The sequence below is a fragment of the Lactuca sativa genome, chromosome 5 (assembly GCF_002870075.4).
Source record: "Lactuca sativa cultivar Salinas chromosome 5, Lsat_Salinas_v11, whole genome shotgun sequence".
In the NCBI taxonomy this organism is placed as follows: domain Eukaryota; kingdom Viridiplantae; phylum Streptophyta; class Magnoliopsida; order Asterales; family Asteraceae; genus Lactuca; species Lactuca sativa.
This window is the reverse complement of record NC_056627.2, coordinates 366,306,599-366,328,170: the sequence shown is the minus strand read 5'-3', so window position 1 is coordinate 366,328,170 and position 21,572 is coordinate 366,306,599. Positions and strand designations below refer to the sequence as shown.

Sequence of the window (21,572 nt, the reverse complement as noted above, 5' to 3'; positions counted from 1 at the left end):
ATTAATTTGGTACCGGTTTCAACCGGTCAAAAAGGGTCAAATTGCAAATTTTTGCCGGTTTTCATGACTTTTTCGTTCAAAAAAAAATCTTTGGACTAAAGTGTAACTTTTCCGTAAACATTGAGACTTTTCTGAAGATTTCCCTTTATTTTATCTGTTATGGTTCTTTTTATTCTTCACTAGAGCTAGAACTTCACTATCATTCTTTCATGTTTATGTTCCAATTCCAGCTTTAGACTATCAATTCATTTTTGTGAATGTCATTCATTTCTAATATGTCAATCATTATGTAGTTATCAATAAATTCTCCAAAATACCCTTATAAGTGCAAAGTTCATGGGTTCATCCAATAATCAATCAACACGTAGTGTTTTGCATCCAAATCATTCGTATAACATCTATTCATGGTTATGAACTTCATTTGCTCAACAAATATACCATAATGCATAAAATTCATTGGTGTCGTCATATTTTCCCAAAACCACCTAAAATTCATGTTTATGCAACATTCTACCATCATGGATGAATTTGAGCATTTTAATTTGATTTGTTGCTATCAAATACCATCTAGGTCATAAAATCCAATATCATTTCATCAGTAATTGCAATATCCCCAATTTGAGTTTTCTAGGGTTCATGAGGGTTTTCACCCCAAATCTTTAAATCCGTCAATGGGATGATTGAATTGAGATTGAGATCATCAAAACTACTCAAGGGAGGTTAGAAAACCAAACCATAATCATTTGGATAAACTAGTTTCGACATTGGGGTTTACCCACTTCAGAAAATTGATTTATAGGTTGAAAGGAAGAGAAATTATACTCTCTAAGCCTTTGTTCCATTATTTTCTTCGATTTTCAAATCTTTACTTGAATCAAACCCCAAAATCTCTTGAGATAAAAATCGCCATTAGAGGAGGTGGTAAGAAGCTCAATCACGTTGTCTCCATATAGGGGAATTGATGCATTTTATTTCTCCGTAGTTTACAAATTGGTTACCTAAGTTTGCTCATTTTACTAATTTCACCATAAGTTTATATTAATGATTTTTAACTTACATTTTGACATAAAAAGTTCACCCTCACACATTTTTATAAACTTGACGGTCTATCTTCCATTAATTGAGTCAAACCCTTTGGTCAACTCACTTTGCCAACTTGATATTTTTTTCCCTCTACTTAAAAAAATGTTATTATTTTCACTTATAACTTTCTAAACTTCATATCAACTAATAATATGATTATTTCTTATTAATTTAATTAAATAAATTATCTTTCATTTATTTATTTTATTAATTTAAAAACCTAGTCTTAAATTATAGAATGTTACAAAACGAATATATAAAAAACAAATGAATATATTTATAAAAGATATTTTTCTAAAGAATAATAATTTTATGAAAACAAACTGATTAAAACAACAAAGATATAAAAGAAATTATAAAAAAAATGTTTTTTTTTGTAAAATAAAGATATCCTAAAAAACATACATAAAACACAAATAAAAGATATTTACAAAACTATTTTTGCAAAAATGATTTCATATAAAAAAAAGTTGTAATAAAATAATCTTTAAAAAAAAACTAAGTTTTTAAAAATATTTAAGAAATTAAATTTTTTTCTAAAAACCGGTTTGGACCAAATTCATAGTAAAAATGGGTCTAATGTAAAAAGAAAAAGTAAAGGACTAGTTTCGTAATAAAAAAATTAAAATCTAGGTTAAAACGGTAGAAATCAAAAGTTAATTTGGAAAGATTTTAAAAGAGAACCGTTGGAAGTGGGAAGTTGAAAAGGTTGGGTCGGTGGTGTATCGACGCTTTATATTATCCCCTTCTTCGCTCTTCCATTCTTCACTCCTCCGACTCTTCTCCAAACTGCCGGAGACTCATCCCGATCTCTGTAACTCTGTTTCCCTGAGACCCAAGTAACTACCCCATCCTTCGTCGGACACTCACAACCATGTCTGCAATCCAAAGAAATTATCAAGGTCCTCTGTAAGTTTTCATTCTTATCATTTTTCTCTTCTGCCTTTTATTTTAGTTCTCTAGGGTTTTTCTCTAATTGAAGATGTTGAAATTTCCTCTGTATGTATAGCTAAGAAAAAAAAATCCAAGCTGTTTTTTTTTTAGTTTTCTTTCTTCTGATTGGGGTTTCTACTATTACCCGGTCTCTTTCATGGTCTTTCCGTTGGCGGGTTAAAATCTGTTTTTCTAACTGCACAAGTTGTATTGCAACATAAAAACAGAAGGAAACTACATAGTTTTTCTGTAGTTTTGTTGGGGTTTTCTTCTCTTATCTTTTTAATAGGTTTTCTGTTTTCTGTAAATTCTTGATTAAGCGTGTCTGGAAGGCTTATTTCAGAATATGTTTATGTGGTTTTGTTGATCATTCGATCATGTATTGTGTGTTTGGATGGTTTTTTGTTGGTCGTTTGAGAATGCATTTCAGATTCTGTCAGCATTCTTATGAATAACCAAAACCAATTTTCATATCACGATGCTCTAATCAAATCTCTTTTGTGGGTGTGTGAGCATGGAAGACTCCATCACCTAATGTTGATTATGTTTCCTATTTCTCGTCCACTGATTTGAATATACTAATAAGATGATAACTTTGGTCAAAATCTGGGATGTAAGATCATCAACAAGCCAAAGAAACAGCAATACCAGAAGGTATCTAAGCCCTAAGAACCCAAGATTCTTGCACAAATGTTCAACCTCCATCTCTTCAATTAAATGCCTGGTAAATCAGTTGAAGCTCAGACATCAAAATTGAACTAGCAACTTGGTTAGGTTGAGATAGACTTTAACTTGTATCCAAATGAAGTTCAGGAAATGCTTCATTGAAGAGGATCTACTTTTCCTCTACACATGCTCATATCAGTTTTTCTCTCAAATATTCTGATTTGTTAAACGTGCAGACCCCTGAGATTCTTCAGTTGTCAAAGAAGAAGATTAAGGAGAAGCTAAAAGAAGTTGATCAAAATGGTAAATTCTTTCGGTAGCAATTAGTAATTTTAAACATGCAGTACAAAATGAAACTTTATAATTTCAACTAGAGAATAGTACAATTCCCATATGATATTTGTCAATTGGCATGCCATAAATTATTACATATATCAAAATGGAACCAAATTTATTTTTTTTCCGTTACTGTAAAGTTTGAAGAAAATAAGAACTCTATTACATTGGTTCTTGAATCTTTACTTTAAGTCGTTACACCTTATGATGGGTTTGATATTTAGCATGTCCAACTGATTTTGGAAAAAAAAGAGCTTATATCAGATTGTGTATTGCTCCTGATAAGGCACATAACCCTTTTGTTCTTTTTCATCAACTGCTGCACTGATAAACTGCTACCCTGGATAATAATGTCTTAATTTTTCTGGATTTGTGTCTGAGAAAAGCTAGCCTCATCTTTTGACTCTTTATATGTATATGCAATTAGGCACACCATTTTCTGATATCAGTAATAAAGCAGTACTATTTTCAGGGTAAGCATTCCCTCCTCTTTTACTTCTATTGTGGAGGAGTCTGGGAGTTTCCTGCTACAGTTTAACATGTCCTTTTTATCAGGTTGGTGGTTTAGGTCCAAAAGGGAATCTTTTTTTTTGTAATTTTGGTCCTTATTTTCATGGTTTAATAAGGCTTTTGGTTGACAACTCTAACAAACCCAGATGTTAAATTTATGAAACTGACCATTTTGTCTCTCTCATCTCAATCTCTTTGATTTCTATTTTCAACAAAATTTCTGTCTCCTTAAAAACTATTGCCATATTTGTTGAAGGAGAAAAACTAAAACTTAAAAACTTAAAAATAGAATCTTTTTGAAATTATACTACTCATTTCATGGTGTCATACTCCTAAATGTCTTCATCGTCTATTCCATTCCATGTTCAAGGAGCATAAATTTACCCCTAACAAAATTCATCACTTTTCCTAAAAATTACATGTCCTATATGTTTAAGGAGCATAGCTATCCCTTAATTCCTGAGAAGTTTCTCTAAAAAAAGAATATTGTTTGTACTTTTAGTAAGTACTCATTTCATTGTTTCATAACATTTTTGGTCAATGGGTTGTCAACTCTAACAACACAGATGTTAAAGAGGATGTGGATTTTGTTGACGCTTTGTAGTAGGATAACTATTTTTAAATTATAAACTCATTAACTTCTCTCAATTGCAACAGCTAAAAGGTTTTGTTTTTGATAGATCTACTCCTAACATGGGGCAAAAATATGTGCTCTAAATCAGCATGTCGTTTTTTTTTTCCTACCTTTTCTATTTGGTTCATGGATTCCATAGAAATTTGAAGGATATATGGAATGAAATTTGATTCCATCAAAATTCCCCTAAAATCTATTTTCAAAGGATTTTACCAAAAATAGCCACTTTACTTGGAACAAAGACTGGAAATGTTACAATAAACCTCAGATAAGAACTCAAATTCATAAGATAGCTTTAATAATAAGGAACCAAAAGTGTAATTTAATTTTGTTTCTAAGTTTGTGTGTTGTGTATTCTTCTGACAAATTCATGCCTTTCTGTATTCATCTTTTTAAAGGATCAACATGGACTGATTGCTTCTTCTGTTTCCCATGACTTCAGATCCAATTCAAAAGGCAAGTAAATTTACACTTGTACAACAACAAACTACAATTCTTCTAATAAAAATTATCACACGTTTATGGGAATTCGGATACGATAAAACAAAAATGTTTGGAAAGTAAGTAAACCCTCAACCTTTTATGACCATAGTTAATGAATTTGTTGTTGTGGTATTGTTCCTCCAAAGAAAGGGAAATGTTTTGCTCTACATATCATCAAACATGAAATTGCTTGAAACCAACTTGACATATTTCTCATTTGGTGACAGTTGTTCAACCTTTGAAGTTAGACACTGAAGACTGCATGGAAAACTCCTTGAGCACTTATTTAGTACACCTGGTAATTCTTTACAAAAGACATTTTGCTATTTAGTTGATTCTTTTATTTATTTAGAAAGTGTACTTTTATTATTTAATGAATTGGGACAGCAGGGGAAAATAAAGGGCAAATGGTGTGGTTCAAATGTAAAAAACAAGTCAATATAGAGAGGTAATAATCATTTCTCTTTACAACATCTTACTTTGTTTCTTTCTATTACAATATTGTACTTAAACTTTTTCTTATTAAAGAAATGTACTTTAAAAACCTTCAGCTGTCTGCCCAATTATATCATTGTACTTCCATTTTTTTTTCTTCTTAAAGCATCATGCTTTGAAAATTCTACCCAATTTTAGCATTTTTTTTTCTTAATGTAACATTATACATTGAATAATCTACCCATTTATAGCATTGTACTTTTAATTTCGCTCTTTCTTTAAAAACTTTTTGTCATATTTGTTAATCTTTTCTTTTTTGTTTTGTAGAATATGATTTTTGGTAGGCTTATTTCAGAATGCGTTATTGTGGATTTGTTGATCATTTGAAAATTTAATGTGTGTTTGGATGTTTTTTGTTGGTCTGGTCGTTTGAAAATGTATTTCAAGTGTGATAGTTCTTTTACTTCTCTTATGTATCACTTTTCTTATATTTTTTATATCAACTAGTTTACTCTCATGCTGCTCTCATTGTTATGACATAAATAGCATGCTAATTTCATTTTTAAAACAAAACTTACATGTTACATCATTTTTAATGAAAGAATAGCATAATGCCTTTATATTTAAAATAAAAATAACATTTAAGGTTTTGGTTAATTATGCAAGGTCGTCTAAGGAAGCATAACAAGTTTGTAAAGAGGTGAATATATAGTTTGAGGCTGCATATAACCAAGTGGCTATTTCTTTTAGATTGAGGTTGCATGTTTGTGAGGCACTTACATTAATGGGAAATGAATCAAAAGAAGCAGATGTTGCATCTATGATCAAAACAGTGAGCCATAATTCTTCATTTAAAAAACTTGTGGAATTTTGTTGACCTTAAACTCATTACAGGTTGTGTGTTTGTGAGGCACTTACATCTATGATCTTTTACCTCTCAGTTTTGTAGGTCATGTAGCCTTTAATCAATTTGTATAGTAGTTACAGGTGAATGGCATTCCTCCTGGATTTATTTCAACTCATAATAACAGACTTAAACATCTCTCTCCAATAACATGATTAATATTTCATGATTTCTGCCATTTGCTTATTGATTTCTTTGCCATATGAACTGTTGGTTTTTTTAGGTGTTTGGTTATGCAGTGTTGTCATGACTGCAGTGAAGTCATCTGGTGGTCTAAGAGATACTTTTTAACAAAATGAAAGACAAACATGGCCATCACTATTGTCTTCTGATGTCATGGAATTTCTTAAAGTGTAAGTAGTTTTAAGGGCTAACTGTAATTGTTTTTCTTATATGACATTAATTATACTTTGAATAATCTAACAATCTATATCATCGTACTCCTGATGAGGTTAATTTTTTTTTAACACTGTGTAAGTACTCTTTTTTCATTGTTTAATTATCTATTTGAAAAATAAAAAAGCATATGGTATGTACATACATGAGATACTTTTTTGTATATGCAGCTTAAGATGGAGCAAGGTGAGGAAATTAGTTTAAGTGGGATCTGAATGCCACCTACTGAAGGGAAAGGTTTGTAGGTGGTGCTCCAAGACATTCCTGTTATCTGGTTTCATCAGAAGAAGAGTCTAATGTACATGTAGTGTTATTTTGATATACATACATACATACATACATACATACAAGTTAACGAGTTTAATAGTTAAGAAACTGGATTTTTGGAGAAAATATGCAACCTATAACCAATATATGAAACATTTTAGGATTGATTATAACATTGTCGTCTTAAAACATGAAACATTGTTAAAATGTGAATATGTTCTCTTTGCAATCGGAGCAATTCTGATAACTGGTCTAAATGTTCACTTGGTTTTTTGTTGGCATCTAATACAAAGAAAATATAAACTTATAGGGATTTTGATGGTCTATGAAGGCTTTGCTATTTTAACAACTTATAGTCAATATTGCTTATTATAAAGATTGTTATTATGAAAGTTGTTTTTACCTCTTAATGCTTTAAAATGTGTCTGAATATGTTAGAGATAAAGATATGCAGCTGAAAATCAACCAAAACTTACAATGAGGATGGCCAAGTGAGCAATCTTGAATCATTCTTGTTTATGTATTTCCAGAAATACCCTTTTGTTTTTAAAATGTGTGCTTATTTTTTTGTTATCTTCAGGAAATTATGTGTTTTTATAATAAAAAAGATGTTGAATACTGCATGGAAAACTCCTTGAGCACTTATTTAGTTCACCTGGTAATTATTTACAAAAGATATTTTGTTATTTAGCCAACTCTTTATGTAAAAAACAAGTGGTCAATATAGAGAAGTAATAATCATTTGTCTTTTGTGCATAAAAATATTTTTTATATATGAGAATTTTGTTAAAAACTTCAATTTTTGCAGGAATCACTTCATTCAGCCGTGATTCTTGAATAAAAAGCATCTATGTTATTGTTACCCTTTATTTTAGCCAAACCAATTATGGTGAGAAAGTATGGATTTACGCCTCGTTCCCGAGTTTAACAAAAGAAAAGAAGAGAAGAGAAAAGAAAGTCATGAGAGAAAAGAAGAGAAAGGAAATGAAAACAAAATTTTCTTTTGTGTTCCCGAGTTGGAGAGAAGTGGAAGGAAAATGAATAATTTTGTTCTTTCTTTCCAAATCCTCCCAAATCGGAAGGAAAGTTAGGAGAGAAAGTGATCCTCCCATTTCCCTCCACTTCCTTCCACTTCTCTCCTTTAATGAAACTCGGGAACACAAATTTCTTATATTTTATTCTTATTTCCACCCATTTCCTTTCCTTTCTCTCGTTAAGTTGCACTCGGGAACGGGGTGTTAATCTCATTCTTTCTGGTGATTTGTACAAGAAATACGATCAGGTATTGTAACTTCTGTTAATAATTTAAAAGTGTATTTTACTCTTTATTCTAAGTTTGTGTGCTTTATATTCTTCTGACAAGTTGCGCCTTTTTTTTAGCAGATGAAACATGCGTGTGCATAAAGAAACACACTTTTTTCCTTTAAAGTTTAAAAGAACAACATGGAGTCATATTCAGGAACATGTCCATTTTCATATAGGACAATAAGCTCTAAATATAATACGCTGAAATGGTTGAAAATTACATTATTACCCTCATTGGACATAGGTGGTAGGCTTGTAGGAATCAATTTCAAAGCCAAGCAATGCTGATGAATGCGTACTCTGATCGATTGACACGGGGTTTAATATAATAAATAGTCTAATTGAAAAATCAAAAGGTGAAACACATCACCTCTGCTCAATGGCGCAACAAAACCAAACAGTCGGTGAGTTTTTCACTGGTAACTCTCTCTCACTCTCTAAAACGCATATAATAGAATTCGCTAAACCCTTAAAAGTTTCATTTGGTTTATTAAATCTTGGATTCATTGTGTGTAAGCATCTATGTAAAATACGTTTCACACATATAAAAGTATTTATTAAATCTTGGCATTTCAAATTTTGGGGATTATGTTCTGAAGGGACTTTCACGAAGGTTAGGATTTGAATCATCAAATCGAGAGACAGTTGTACATTTTTTTTATCAACTCTAGATTTCATATTCATTCATATACACATTTGTTTTGCTCTCATTTCATCACCATAGTTACTGATTTTTTTTACTGTGGTAGTTGTAGAACAAGGGCACAGTGTCGTTCTTCCAGAGAAAGGGGAATATTTTGCTCTAAATTTCTACCCGTCTAAGTTGACTATATTATACTTTCTTCACTTAAGTTGTATATATTTGAAAAAAAAATACATCAACCATTTGCTTCCACTATAGGGGTATGCATCTGAAACCTTCTGAGATTATAAGTACTTGATGGAGGTATTGGAGAGTGTGTTAATTAAGTAGTGTATGGTTATTATATAAAGGAGGATTGGATACAAGTAGTTTATCTGCATTTTTTTGGTTAATTATGCAATGCAACCTTGCCTAAAGAAGCAGAACAAGTTTGTTTACCTTGTAATAAATTGCGACTGCATATAATGTAAGTGGCTATTTCGTCTAATATGTGTCCTGTTTTTATACAAACTATGTAGATATCAATGAGGTGTTCCTCAGGATTATGCACAACACTCAGCTGAAAAAGTTTATGAATGTATACAGTGATAAAAGGAGCAAACTCCTTAATTTGGTAAATTCCTTAACAATGTGTAACTACTCTTTTTTCATTGTCTAATTATCTCTTGAAAAATAAAATAAAAAAGCTTATGGTATGTACAGACTTTTGTATTTATTTTACCTTCATGAGATGTATACTTTTTTGTGGATGCAGCTTAAGATGAAATTGATTTAATGCTGATAATGCACAGGTCGTCTAAAAACTAGTTTATATGGTACTTTTGATGTGAAGTTGCAAGATTTACATATAGGTTGAAGAGTTGAATGGTTATTATATACACAACAAACTAAATATGCAACCTATAACCAATTTATGCAATATTTTAGGATTGTTAAATGAGAATCAGATCTCTTTGCAATCGGAGCAAATCTGATAAGTGTTCCAAATCTTCACTTTGATTTTGATTGCATCCATTACAATGAAAATATAAATGTATAAGGCTTTGTTGTTTTAACAAGTTATAACACTCTTAAGTCAATGTTGCTTATTATAAAGATTGTTATTACGAAAGCTGAATTAACAATGTGTCTGAATATGTTTGAGATAAAGATATGGTGTGAAGTTGCAGCTGAAAATTAACCAAAACTTACAATGAAGAATCCTTAAATACCCCTCTGTTTAGTATTTCTGGTAATTCTTTACAAAAGATATTTGTTATTTAGTCAATTTTTATATTTATTTAAAAAGTGTACTTTTTTATTTAATAAGTTGGGAGTTGGGACATCAGGGAAAGGAAATGCCACATGGTGAATGAGGTAATAATCAATCGGTCAATATAATGAATGAGGTAATAATCAATTCTCTTTTGTGAATAAAAGTATTAATTACATATATGAGAATTTTTGGTAAATAACTTCAATTTTTTAGCTGGACTCTCTTCATTCAGATGTATTGATTGAACATGCATTTTATTATTACCTTTTATTTTAGCCAAACCAAATATGTTAAGAAAGTATGGATTTCATGTCATTCACTGTATTATACTTTCTTCACTGAAATTGTATATATTTGGAAAAAAAATACATCAACCATTTGCTTCTGCTTAAGGTATGCATCTGAGTATTTGATGGAGGTATTGGAGAGTGTGTTAATTAAGTAGTGTATGGTTATTAATTATATAAGGAGGATTGGATACTAGTAGTTTGTTTATCTGCATTTGCTTTATAAGATACAAATAAATATTCAGAAGCAGGTTAGCCAATTAAGTATTAGTTTTTTGTGTTAATAATAGCCAAGGCATGTATGTGACTGTTGTTGTATACTAATTTCTCCTTGTTAAGTTGAATTGTATAACATTGCATCAGGAATCCTGTGTTGGAATTGTCCCTTGGTTTTATCCCCTATTTGTAATCTTGCAGGTTCAGATGCTATTGTGAATCACTTTTCTACATAAGCCACATTTTTTGTGCCACAGATATTGCTTAGTGTAAGTTTCACACTTTAAAACTTTTAAATAAATGCTTAAATTTGTGATTAGTTGCTGATAGTGGCATGCATGATGTGATGGTTAATCTTTTCTTATCAATTAATTGCACTGATAAGATTCTTTACTGATATTGACTGTTAGTTGATATATAGGTGGTTGGAGGGTTAGCTGAGCTAATGCCATGTGCAATTTAGTGTTTGACTTTCGCTAACTCTGTCTTGTTATCATGAAAACAGACTGATGAGTTTCTGATTTGAGTCGGGTAATCTTTAATGATTTCTGCCATTTTATTACTGATTTTTTTTTCCATATGAATTGGTGCTTCTACAAAAGTAACAAACAACCATGACCCTTCACTTAAAACAGTAAGGCTTAGTGAAGTCATTTGGTGGTCTAAGAGAAAGACTATTTAATAATGCAAAGAGACAAGCATTACTTAAAGTTAAAGGTAGCAATTTACAAAGTTTTCTTCACAACTTTTATGTTTTTTCCATACTTTAAAGATTATATATAAAATGTCTGATAGTATATCATTCAGACAAGAATACATCTCCTGATATCGTTGATTTTCTGAAAGTGCAAGTTATTTTTAGGGCTAAATGCAATAAACAACAACTTACTTTCCTTTGTTTGTGTTTTATAGCATCCTATTTCCGTTTCTTTCTATTATAGTATTGTACTTTCAACTTTTTTTTTCTGTAAAATCTGATTTTCTAACTGCACTAGTTGTATTGCAACTTAAAAACAGAAGGAAATTACATAGTTTTTTTTGTAGTTATGTTGATCTTTTCCCTTATCTTTTTTTTTGGGTTATTTTCCTGGTAGGTTTGTTTTAGAGTGTGTTTTTGTTGATACTTTGATATTTTTTTGTGTGTGGGTAAGCGATCCGTCACTTAACTTTTTACTTGTTTCTCTTCCATTGATTTTCATTTTACTAAGAAGAAAAAGGTAGTCCCACTCCCATCAAGTGTATTTTAGTATTTTATTTGCATCTGTTTACCATGCATGTTTAAAATATTTTCAAGGAAGAATAATTAATATAATGTCTGTTGTTAGCAAGCCTTTAATCAATTTGTAAATTAATTACAGGTGAATGCTAGGTATTCCCCCTAGATTTGTTTCAACTCATATAACTGTGAATCTTGGGAAAGACATCAAGAAAAAACTCTTGTTTTTGTTATCATAATAACAGACTTAAACATCTATCTCCAATAACATGAGTTTCTTTGATTTGAGTTAGTTAATATTTCATGATTTCTGCCATATGAATTGGTGCATTTTAGGGAAGTAACAACCATCAATCACCCTATTTGTCTACCAAAACCAGATAATGTTGCTACAATAAGTTTTTTTGTTTCTTTTCAATTCTACCAAAGTTGAAACTTTTCTTAACATAAGTGGAACTTATTCCATAGTGATAACTGATAAGATTGGGGAAACCTGATTCCAAACATGTTACTGGTGGAAGTCTTGAAATTAACTTTTCTTACCATAACTGGAACTTTCTTCAGCGCTTCAAGAATATAATATCTTTCGGGCAAGGATGCATTTCCTATGTGAGACAGATTACTATTTAACAAAATGAAAGACAAACTTTGCAATCACCCTTGCTTGTCTCCTCAGGTCCCGAATTTTTAAAGTGTAGGTTTTTTTTAGTGCTAACTGCAATAAATAACAACCTACTTTCATTCATTTGTGTTTTATTGCATCCTAGCTTCATTTCTTTCTATTACAGTATTCTACTTTCAACTTTTTCTTACCAAGACTTTGAAAAATTTACCCAATCATAGCATAGTACTTTTAGTCTTTTAGCTATTATCTTAACAATATACTTTTAGATGTCTACCCTATTATAGCATTGTACTTTCATCTTTTTTCTTATTAGGTAGGGCTTTATGCTTTGAAAATTTTACCCACTTATACCGGTTCTTCTTTCCTATTGTGACATTACTTATCCTCTGAATAATCTACTGATTTATAGCATCGTACATTCCACTGTTTTGCATTATACTCTAAAAAATGTACCTAATTAAGCTGTGAAAATCACTTGGTATTTGTATGGCATTGCTAAAACTTGGTAGAATATTGTAATGCTATCTAGATGCTAAGGTATAGAACCTTCTATTGTGACATTATACTTTCATAATCAATATCTTAACAAGTTGTTTAACTTGTTATGTGATAAGAATAAAAGAGAGAATGGAAGAAGAATCAAAAGAACTGAATTTATTCAATCAGAGAAGCTCAAATGAGTCTCCCTGCCCAAGCAACAATGCCGAATACAATAACAACCTGAATTTTCTAAATGACCTCCCTATCCCATTCTACTGGCATATATAGATTTTATTCTAACTGACTCCCACGTAACAGAATTATTCCTTGGCACGTGCTTTGGATCTCCTTCGATAAACCAGAAATGGTTTGGGCCCATTGGGCTGCTCCACACTATTGGACTCATCCATTTGGTCTTTATCAATACTCGCTTCTTGAAATACAAGCTTGTCCTCAAGCTTGAAAGTAGGAAACTGTGTCTGAAGGGCAACAACATCCTCACTCAAACCTTATGTCCATTGTATCAACCATTGTTCAACTTGGCCTCCCTCTTTTGTGATCATCCGTTTAGCCAGCCAGTGCATAGGACATTTCTCTTCATTAGTGTCTCCCAACAGCCCAAGTGGTAGTTCAGGTACCACTATGGCTGTCCCCACAACTTTCTTGAGTAAAGAGACATGAAATACTGGATGGATGCAAGCCGATTCTGGTAATTGGAGTTTGTAGGCCACAGGTCCCACTCGTGTAATGATGGGGAAAGGACCATAAAAACGTGTTGATAATTTTTGATTGATTCTCCTTATGATTGATTGTTGTCGGTGGGGACGCAATTTGAGGAAGACCCACTACCCGATTTGAAATTAGACGTCACGACGATGTTTGTCGGCTGAAGTTTTCATGTAGGATTGGGCCCGTGATAGATGATATTTCAATTGTTGGATTGCTTCATCTCCATCCTACAATTCTTGTTGGACAGCCTCACATTGTACTTCACCAGAAGCATAACGAAAAATGGTAGGAGGCGGGCAACCATAAACAATCTCAAAGGGGGTGGTGTTTGTGGAGGAGTGATAGGTGGTGTTATGCCAAAATTCGGCCCAAGGAACCCAATAGGCCCAAGTTTTGGGTTGATCGGTAACCAAGCATCGTAAATAAGTTTTGAGGATGCGATTAACCACCTCAGTTTAACCATCTGTTTCAGGGTGATAAGCTGAGCTAAACTTCAAATCGCTTCCGTGCATTTTAAAAATCTCTTTCCAGAATTTGCTAAGAAACAAGGGGTCACAATCGCTAAGGATTGTCTTGGGGATACCATGGAGGCGAATAACTTCCTTGAGGAAAATTCCAGCCAAGGAACGGGCTGTGGGAATGGGATATGTCTTCATACCCTTTTGATTTTGGTAATCCAGTGATGAAGTCAAGGGATATGTCTTCCCAGACTGCTGTGGGAATGGGAAGGGGCTGTAAGAGACCCGCAGGAGCCAAGGTAGATGATTTATAACGCTGACAAGTGTCACATTCTTGAACAAAGCGTTTGACAACATCAGTCATCCCAAACCAATAGATGTTAGCTGATAATTTCTTATAGGTACGGTAGTAACCAGAATGTCCCCCACTAGGACTGCAATGAAATTCTTTTAAGTTTTGATATCCATGGTGAGGTAGATGGAATAACCAACTTATGCTTATAAAAGAGACGCCCGTTTTGAATGGAGAACTTAGGATAGGAGAGGGGGTTTTCCAGTAGGCTATTGAGAATTTTTTGGAGCTTGGGATCAGAATCGTAACCGTCTAAGTGGTTGTTCCCATCGAGCCATTATGGAGTAGATACCATGGTAAGTAACCCAGAGCCTTCATGAATCCGAGAGAGTGCATCGGCGGCTCGGTTCTCACGACCTGGTTTATATTGGATAGGTTTATATTGGATAGAGAAGTGGTAACCCATTAATTTGGCTAACCAGTTTTGCTGATCCGGGGTGGTGATTCTTTGTTCCAGCAAATGTTTGAGGCTTTTTTGATCAGTGAATACGGTAAAGGTTCGACCGAGGAGGTAGGGCCGCCAATGTTGGATTGAAATGGCAAGTGCCATAATCTCCTTTTCGTATGTAAATTTGGCTAAAGTCTTAGTTGATAAAGCCCTACTGTAAAAGGCAATGGGTTGTTTTTCTTGCATGAGGACTGCTCCAAGTCCTCTCCCGGAGGCATCACACTCAATCTCGAACGGTTTAAGGAAATTTGGGAGGGCAAGGACCGGAGCGGATGTCATAAGGAGCTTCAGGGTCTGGAAAGCTTGCTGAGTTTCAGGTCCCCAATTGAAGTTGTCCTTCTTGGTGAGTTCCTGAGTGGTTGTGCCAGCTTGCCATACCCCTTGATGAACTTGCCGTAATACCCCGTAAGACCAAGGAAACCCCGTAAGACCAAGGAAACCCCGTACGCCCTTCACATTAATTGGAACGGGCCAATCCAAGATGGATTGGATCTTGTCGGGGGTCCATAGAGACGCCATGTTTGTCGATGATATGGCCAAGGTACTCCATCGAATCCAGACCAAAATGGCTCTTCTTTTGGTTGACTACTAATTGATGTTCCTGCAATAAGGTCAATACTTGCGATAAGAGATTGAGATGATGGTCCCATACACAAGGATGTCATCAAAGAAAACAAGCACTCCCTGTCGAAGAAGTGGTCGGAAAATATCGTTCATCAATGCTTGAAAGGTGGCCGGAGCGTTGGTGAGGCCGAAAGGCATCACGAGAAATTCAAAGTGCCCATCATGTGTGCGGAAAGCAGTCTTTTCGATATCTTCATCCCGCACCCGGACTTGATAAAAACCAGACTTGAGATCAATCTTGGGGAAGTAATGAGAACCATGCAATTCATCGAGAAATTCTTCAACCACGGGAATGGGGTATTTGTCGGGAATCGTCACTCTGTTTAGAGCTCTGTAATCAATACATAGGCGCCAGGAGTCATCTTTTTTTTACCAGAATTACTAGGCTGGAGAAGGAACTTTGGCTGACCCGAATGATGCCTGTCTGTAACATGTCGTTAACTTGGCGTTGTATCTCGTTCTTTTGGGCATGAGGGTAGCGATATGGGCGAACACAGACCGGGCACTGGCCCTTGAAGAGGGTAATTTTGTGCTCAATGTTACGAATAGGAGGCAATCCTTGTGGAGTTTGGAAAAGGGAAATATGTTGGTGAAAAAGGCTGTCCAAGGATTGCTATTGGGAAACGGTGAGAGTAGTTGGTTCCTTGGTATCGACACTGAGGCTGATTAAATGGGGTTCTAAGCAGTTCTTCAAAGAAGAGTGGTTAAGAAGTGGAGAATTAATACCTTTGAGTTTAATTTGTCCCCCTTGTTGCCAGAATTTGATTTCCTGAGTTTCCCAGTTGCACATCTCCAAGGTGGCACAACCACGCAACGTCTAAAATAAAGTCAAGTGGGCCGAGATCGTAAATGAGGACGTCGATAGAGCAGATGAAAGATCCGAAACGTAAAGGGACGTTGCGGCACTGATGGACACGATTTTCGTCGCCGAGGTGGATACCCAAAGGACCGATGGGCTGGAGGTGGAGACCAAGAGTGCGAGCAAGCTTCTTTGAGAGGAAATTGTGGGAGGCTCCACTATCAATAATAAGGATTAGCGCAGGAAACCCATGAATATCTCCTAGTAATTTCAGTGTTTTCATATCGGAAGAGGAAGAATCGAGTGTAACACCACAGAGCTCGAGGGCATGACATTCGCCATCTGGCGGGGTGTCATCGGTAGTGTCTAGGTCAGCAAGGCGCATTTCACCATCTTCAGTCACCTCGTCATCATCAGCAAGAAGCATGATGCGTAATTGTCCTGAAGCGCATTTGTGTTGAGGAGAGTATTTCTGCCCATAGCTAAAGCATAATCCCAAACGACGTCGTTCTTCCCAATCGGATTTGGATAAAGGGCGGGTCCAGTTAATGGATGAGGAAATGGGCCCTTTTGCACCGGGTGGTCTAATAGCAGGAAGTGTTTTATTGAATGAAATGGGTTGAGGTGTATCCGACTTTGGGAAGGTTCGAGTGCTCATCGGTGTGGATGGGGACGTAATACTCCATGAAGACGAAAGACGGGATTTGGTGGTCGTCACCGAGATACCATTGGTGGCGATAGAGACGTGTCTGGAAAGATCCATGGCATGATCACACGAAATACGGTTGAGGGCTCGTACCCGGTTGCGAATCTCCTCTTGTAATCCCTTAAGGAACATTCCAAGGGCTTCAAATTCCTCAATATATTCTTCAATGGAGCCCTGTTAGAAGAGTGAACCCAGAGCTTCATAAGCGTTACGAAATTTCGTGCCATTAAAACGCACCAGGAGTTTATCGCGAAATTGGGGCCAATCTGTGTGAGGATGTTTGATCAAAAGATTGGTAAACCAGTTGAGAGCCACGCCGTCCATACACATCTAGGTGAGGTGGAGTTTTTAAGTAGTAGGGATCTGATTAACTTGGAAATACAATTCAGCTTTGGTGATCCAGCCTCTGGGATCAGTTCCATCGAATTGGGGTAGTTTAATCAAAAGATTTTGGGTTTGGGGAAGCAGAGAAAATAGGGTATTGTCAAAATGGTTTTCATGGATGATGGGAGGGATGAAGGTGGAGTTAGACGGTAGTTGAAGAGGAAGGGGTTGGATTTTGGGTTTGGGGAAGCAGAGTTGACCACCGATTCAGAAACTGGGCACCCTGTGAGGATGAACGGGCCATCTTTTCCACGGTACTAGGGAGGTTGGAGATGATGACTTGCATTGAGGTCATCTTTTTGGAGAGCTCTAACAACTGATTTGTGAGGTGTTCAATCTTCTCATCCGATGACATAATACGAGATTGAGATCTGGTATTGGTAGTGGGAGTGTCGGTATGTACCATGGTTCACGAAGGAGAGGGAAAGGTAAGGGCAATGGAACCAATTGATAAGAATAAAAGAGAGAATGGAAGAAGAATCAAAAGAAGAACTGAATTTATTCAATCAGAGAAGCTCAAATGAGTCTTCCTGCCTAAGCAACAATGCCGAATACAACAAAATTATCCCATTCTACTGGCATATATAGATTTTATTCTAACTGACTCCCACGTAACATAATTATTCCTTGGCACGTGCATTGGATCTCCTTCGATAAACCATAAATGGTTTGGGCCCATTGGGCTGCTCCTCACTATTGGACTCATCCATGTGTTCTTTGTCATTATGTTTTCACGTATTGTCCATATATTCATAAATGAATCTTCTCCTCCAGTAAATTTGAGATCTAGTGTAAATATGAACTTATGCTCATAAACGAACATAAGTTCATATTTACACTAGATCTCAAATTTACTGGAAGAGAAGATTCATTTGTGAATATATGGACAAAACGTGAAAACATAACATATTCATAAAGGAACATATGTTCATAAATGAACATAAGTTTGTGGGTTAATATATGATGGCATATCCTTGATCACCATAGTCATCTACATTACTGGTCATCGCCACCACCGTCTTTAATTTGATCTCTTTCTCCTAACCCTCCACCCTCATTGTTCATGTTGATCTCTTTCTACCAATCTTCAATAGAAAATCGTACCAAAGCAAATTAAAAGTTGTGATAGATGCATCTAAGGCATCAGAAACAAAGCTGAAACAGAAATAAATAATCGTTTAATATCTTAATTACACCAAGAATGAGGCTAACCATTTATATTATTACCCTTTAACTGTTGAAATAAAGGATTGAAAAAATCTCTTTATTTGAAAAGCATATAGCAAAGACATAAAATTTCATCCGAGCAACGATTATAAAAAATAAGTAGTCAAATCCATGACAACAATATATATAAAACATAGGAGCGTGTGTAAAGAAACTACTCCTAAACAACTTAAAAAGAGAACATTTGAACATACCATACACATTAATGTTACATTACCCCTAAAAAGGTATCCTTCAAAATTCAGCCTTTTGATTTTATGGCGTACACAAACATGTTTGATTTTCAAAGTTAAAGATTATAGATTTATTTTATAAACCAAAGGGAGTGAAAGTGAAACACGTGTAGAGAATTATTGCAAAAATCTTCATACTTATCAATTAGGATGGCCTTTAGAGCTTCAATTTCCATCTCATTTTCTTGCACATGATCTATCATAAGCATTTTAATTATGAGCTCATGCGCCTTGATGTTGTTTAATGCTGCCATAAAAGCTACTTAATGATGAGTTTCTTCCATATCCAAAATCAACAATTTTTATCAAATTTGAACTCTATCCTTTTAACCATTGGAAACGATTCATGTAGTCCTTTTAGTTCACTAATGCAAGATTAGGTTCAATATGTTCAAAGCAACCATGGTTATTATTTATAATCATAGATTCATATATCAATGAGGAATGTTACTTTAAAATGAGGAATGTTATTTAGCAAACGATAATAGAGTAATGTTGAATAACTTTTTGAGAGGATTCCGTGGATATAAAGATTGTTGAAAACGGACTTCGTATGAGAAATTTATGGTCGTTTGAAGTTGAGATGAAATACGTTGCTACTTTGAGAAAATTAACAAAACTCAAGTCAATGGTCATGTCACGTCCCAAAATTCGTACTAAAAATTTTCTTTAAATCATTACCAAAACCATATTCATAAAAGTATATCATAAGTCATAACATGAATTCAGAGTATCATTTCCAAAACATATTTTCATTATCAGAGTAAAACATCCCAGGCTGTCTAAACTATGGTGTGTGCAATGCGATCACCCCGAGCTCTTCCCTCCGCTACTGGAAGTACCTGAAACCAAAACTGAAAACCGTAAGCATGAAGCTTAGTGAGTTCCCCAACCTACCACATACCCTACATAAACATATATGATAGGTGCATTTTATGCACCTATTTTGCATGTTTATTTCCGTCTTTTTATAGCATTCTACTTCATAATTCTTGCATTTAGTTGATTATTAGGGCAATTACATATTTCATTAAGAATGCCTGGTACTTCACTATTTTTGATTTATTTTGCAGGCATTATGGAGCTTGGATGCATGGATGCTTGGATGCTTGGAGCGTAGAGCTTTGGAACATGAAGATGGAGCCAACAGTGAAGACGTTTTGGAATTTTAGCAAAGAGCATGGGCCATGCCAAAAACGCATGGTCAAGACAAATGGCCATGCCAAAGAAAAACACATGGGCAAAAGGCATGGCCATGCTAAAAACGCATGGCCTCATGGCATGTCACGTGAACTTTAATAAAAGAGCAGGAGACGTCATTTTGAAGGAGAGAACGGTTTTGGGAGCAGTTGGGGCGATCTTGGGTGATTTCAGGGAGAATTCTTGGAGCTTTTGAGAAGACCTAATCATTGCAAACATTTGGATTTGATTTTTGTAAGGATTAAGCATTCCAATTCCATCTTCATTCTTGTTTGATTTGTTCTTAGCCATGTGTGGCTAAGAAACCCTAGTTTCTAGTTCTTGTTCAAAACATGTTGATTGCTTGACTTGAAGCATATGATTTGATGTTTAATTTGTGATTCTATTCTAGTGATTATGTTTTTGTTTAAACTAGAACCCTTGAATTTGATTTGTGTTTGATTGGCCACTTTCATGAATTGAATTTTTGTGCAGTTAATTAACTTTTAGGGCACCTAATCGTTCTATTGAGTTAATAATTGGTAACAAGCAATAAGTTTTCTTATTGTAAAACATATATCACATGTTTTCACACTTCCGAGCGTATGAGAAGAAATGAACATTGTTGGGAAGCTTGTACAAAACTTAATGCGGTTTTTCAATACAATCTAAGAGCGTGTTTAGGTTGAATTAGTAAAGCTAGGTCTAATCAAAGAGCGTGTTTTGGTTAGATAATTTGGCAAGCGAGAGTTATTAGAGCGTGTTAATATCTTTCAGTACCAACATAGAATAGCAATCTTGAATTACATCAAGTCATAATCAAGTTGAACAACAACATTGAGAACTAGAACTAGAACCATTCAATCAATTTGTTTACAAATCTATTTCATTTTCTGCATGCTTTTAAAGTAGATTGTTATTTAGTTATTTACTTTTGCAAACAAACCCCTCTTTGTGACCAAAGTACCTTGTGCAAAAAGGTATAGACTTTTGCCCCGTGTCTCTGTGGTTCGACCCTGCTTGCCTTGTACTACTTTTTAGTGCATTAAAGCAGTGTATTTGGAGTCTATTGTACCCCTATTATTTGTTGGGTTTGACACGCCTAACAAATTGGCGCCGTTGCCGGGGACACGGTGTTACTAATTGTTTATGCCTAGATCTTTTCGTACAGGTACACCACTGCCAATTGACTCGGAGATAGAGAAGACTACAAAGAAGTTAAGGAAGCAAGCCAAGCTTCGTAAGAGGCAACCGGTTTCCGGTACTTCTTCATCATCCAATCCCCCGGTCATTAACATTTGGGAGGATATTACCCTCTCAAGTGTGTCCGCATCCGAAACAGAAAGTCCATTACCTTCACCTCAACCATCCTCATCCAGAAATACCACCCCACCCTCTTCACCTACTCATCACAACCCAAACACTACACCCACAGAAACTTCAACCACTACTCATACCATGGGAGACAACCATGGAGGGAATCCGCCTCCAAATCCACCACCCGAACAAACCCTTCGCCAATGGGCGAGGCAAGAGGTTACTCAACAACCTCTTTGCATCACCTATCCGGCAGCCACAAACCTAGAATTAAAATTTGGTCTCATTCACTTACTCCCAACCTTTAGAGGCTTAGAAAATGAAGATCCCCACAAGTTCCTCACGGAGTTCCATGTTGTGTGTGTTGGCATGAAACCGCACAATGTCACTGAAGACCAAATCAAGCTTAGGGCATTCCCCTTTGCAGTGCAAGACTCAGCAA

The 21,572-nt window shown here is 34.9% G+C and overlaps 1 long non-coding RNA gene across 40 annotated transcripts; it reads left to right on the top strand.

The window, feature by feature from the left end:
- The first annotated feature begins 1,765 nt into the window (after positions 1–1,765).
- LOC111917640 (uncharacterized) lies at positions 1,766–20,251 on the top strand. Of its 40 annotated transcripts, none has more exons than XR_008223875.1 (9): positions 1,767–2,985; positions 3,491–3,573; positions 4,561–4,722; positions 4,873–4,943; positions 5,036–5,093; positions 5,747–5,912; positions 6,022–6,067; positions 6,208–6,337; positions 6,551–11,167. It is a non-coding gene; the product is annotated as an uncharacterized LOC111917640 (long non-coding RNA). The 40 variants fall into 40 exon arrangements; XR_008223891.1 differs by having other exon boundaries at positions 1,769–2,985; positions 5,747–6,337; positions 6,551–10,622; positions 10,775–10,884; positions 10,989–11,681; XR_008223883.1 differs by having other exon boundaries at positions 1,770–2,985; positions 5,747–6,337; positions 6,551–9,983; positions 10,555–10,622; positions 10,775–11,167.
- Positions 20,252–21,572: the final 1,321 nt, after the last annotated feature.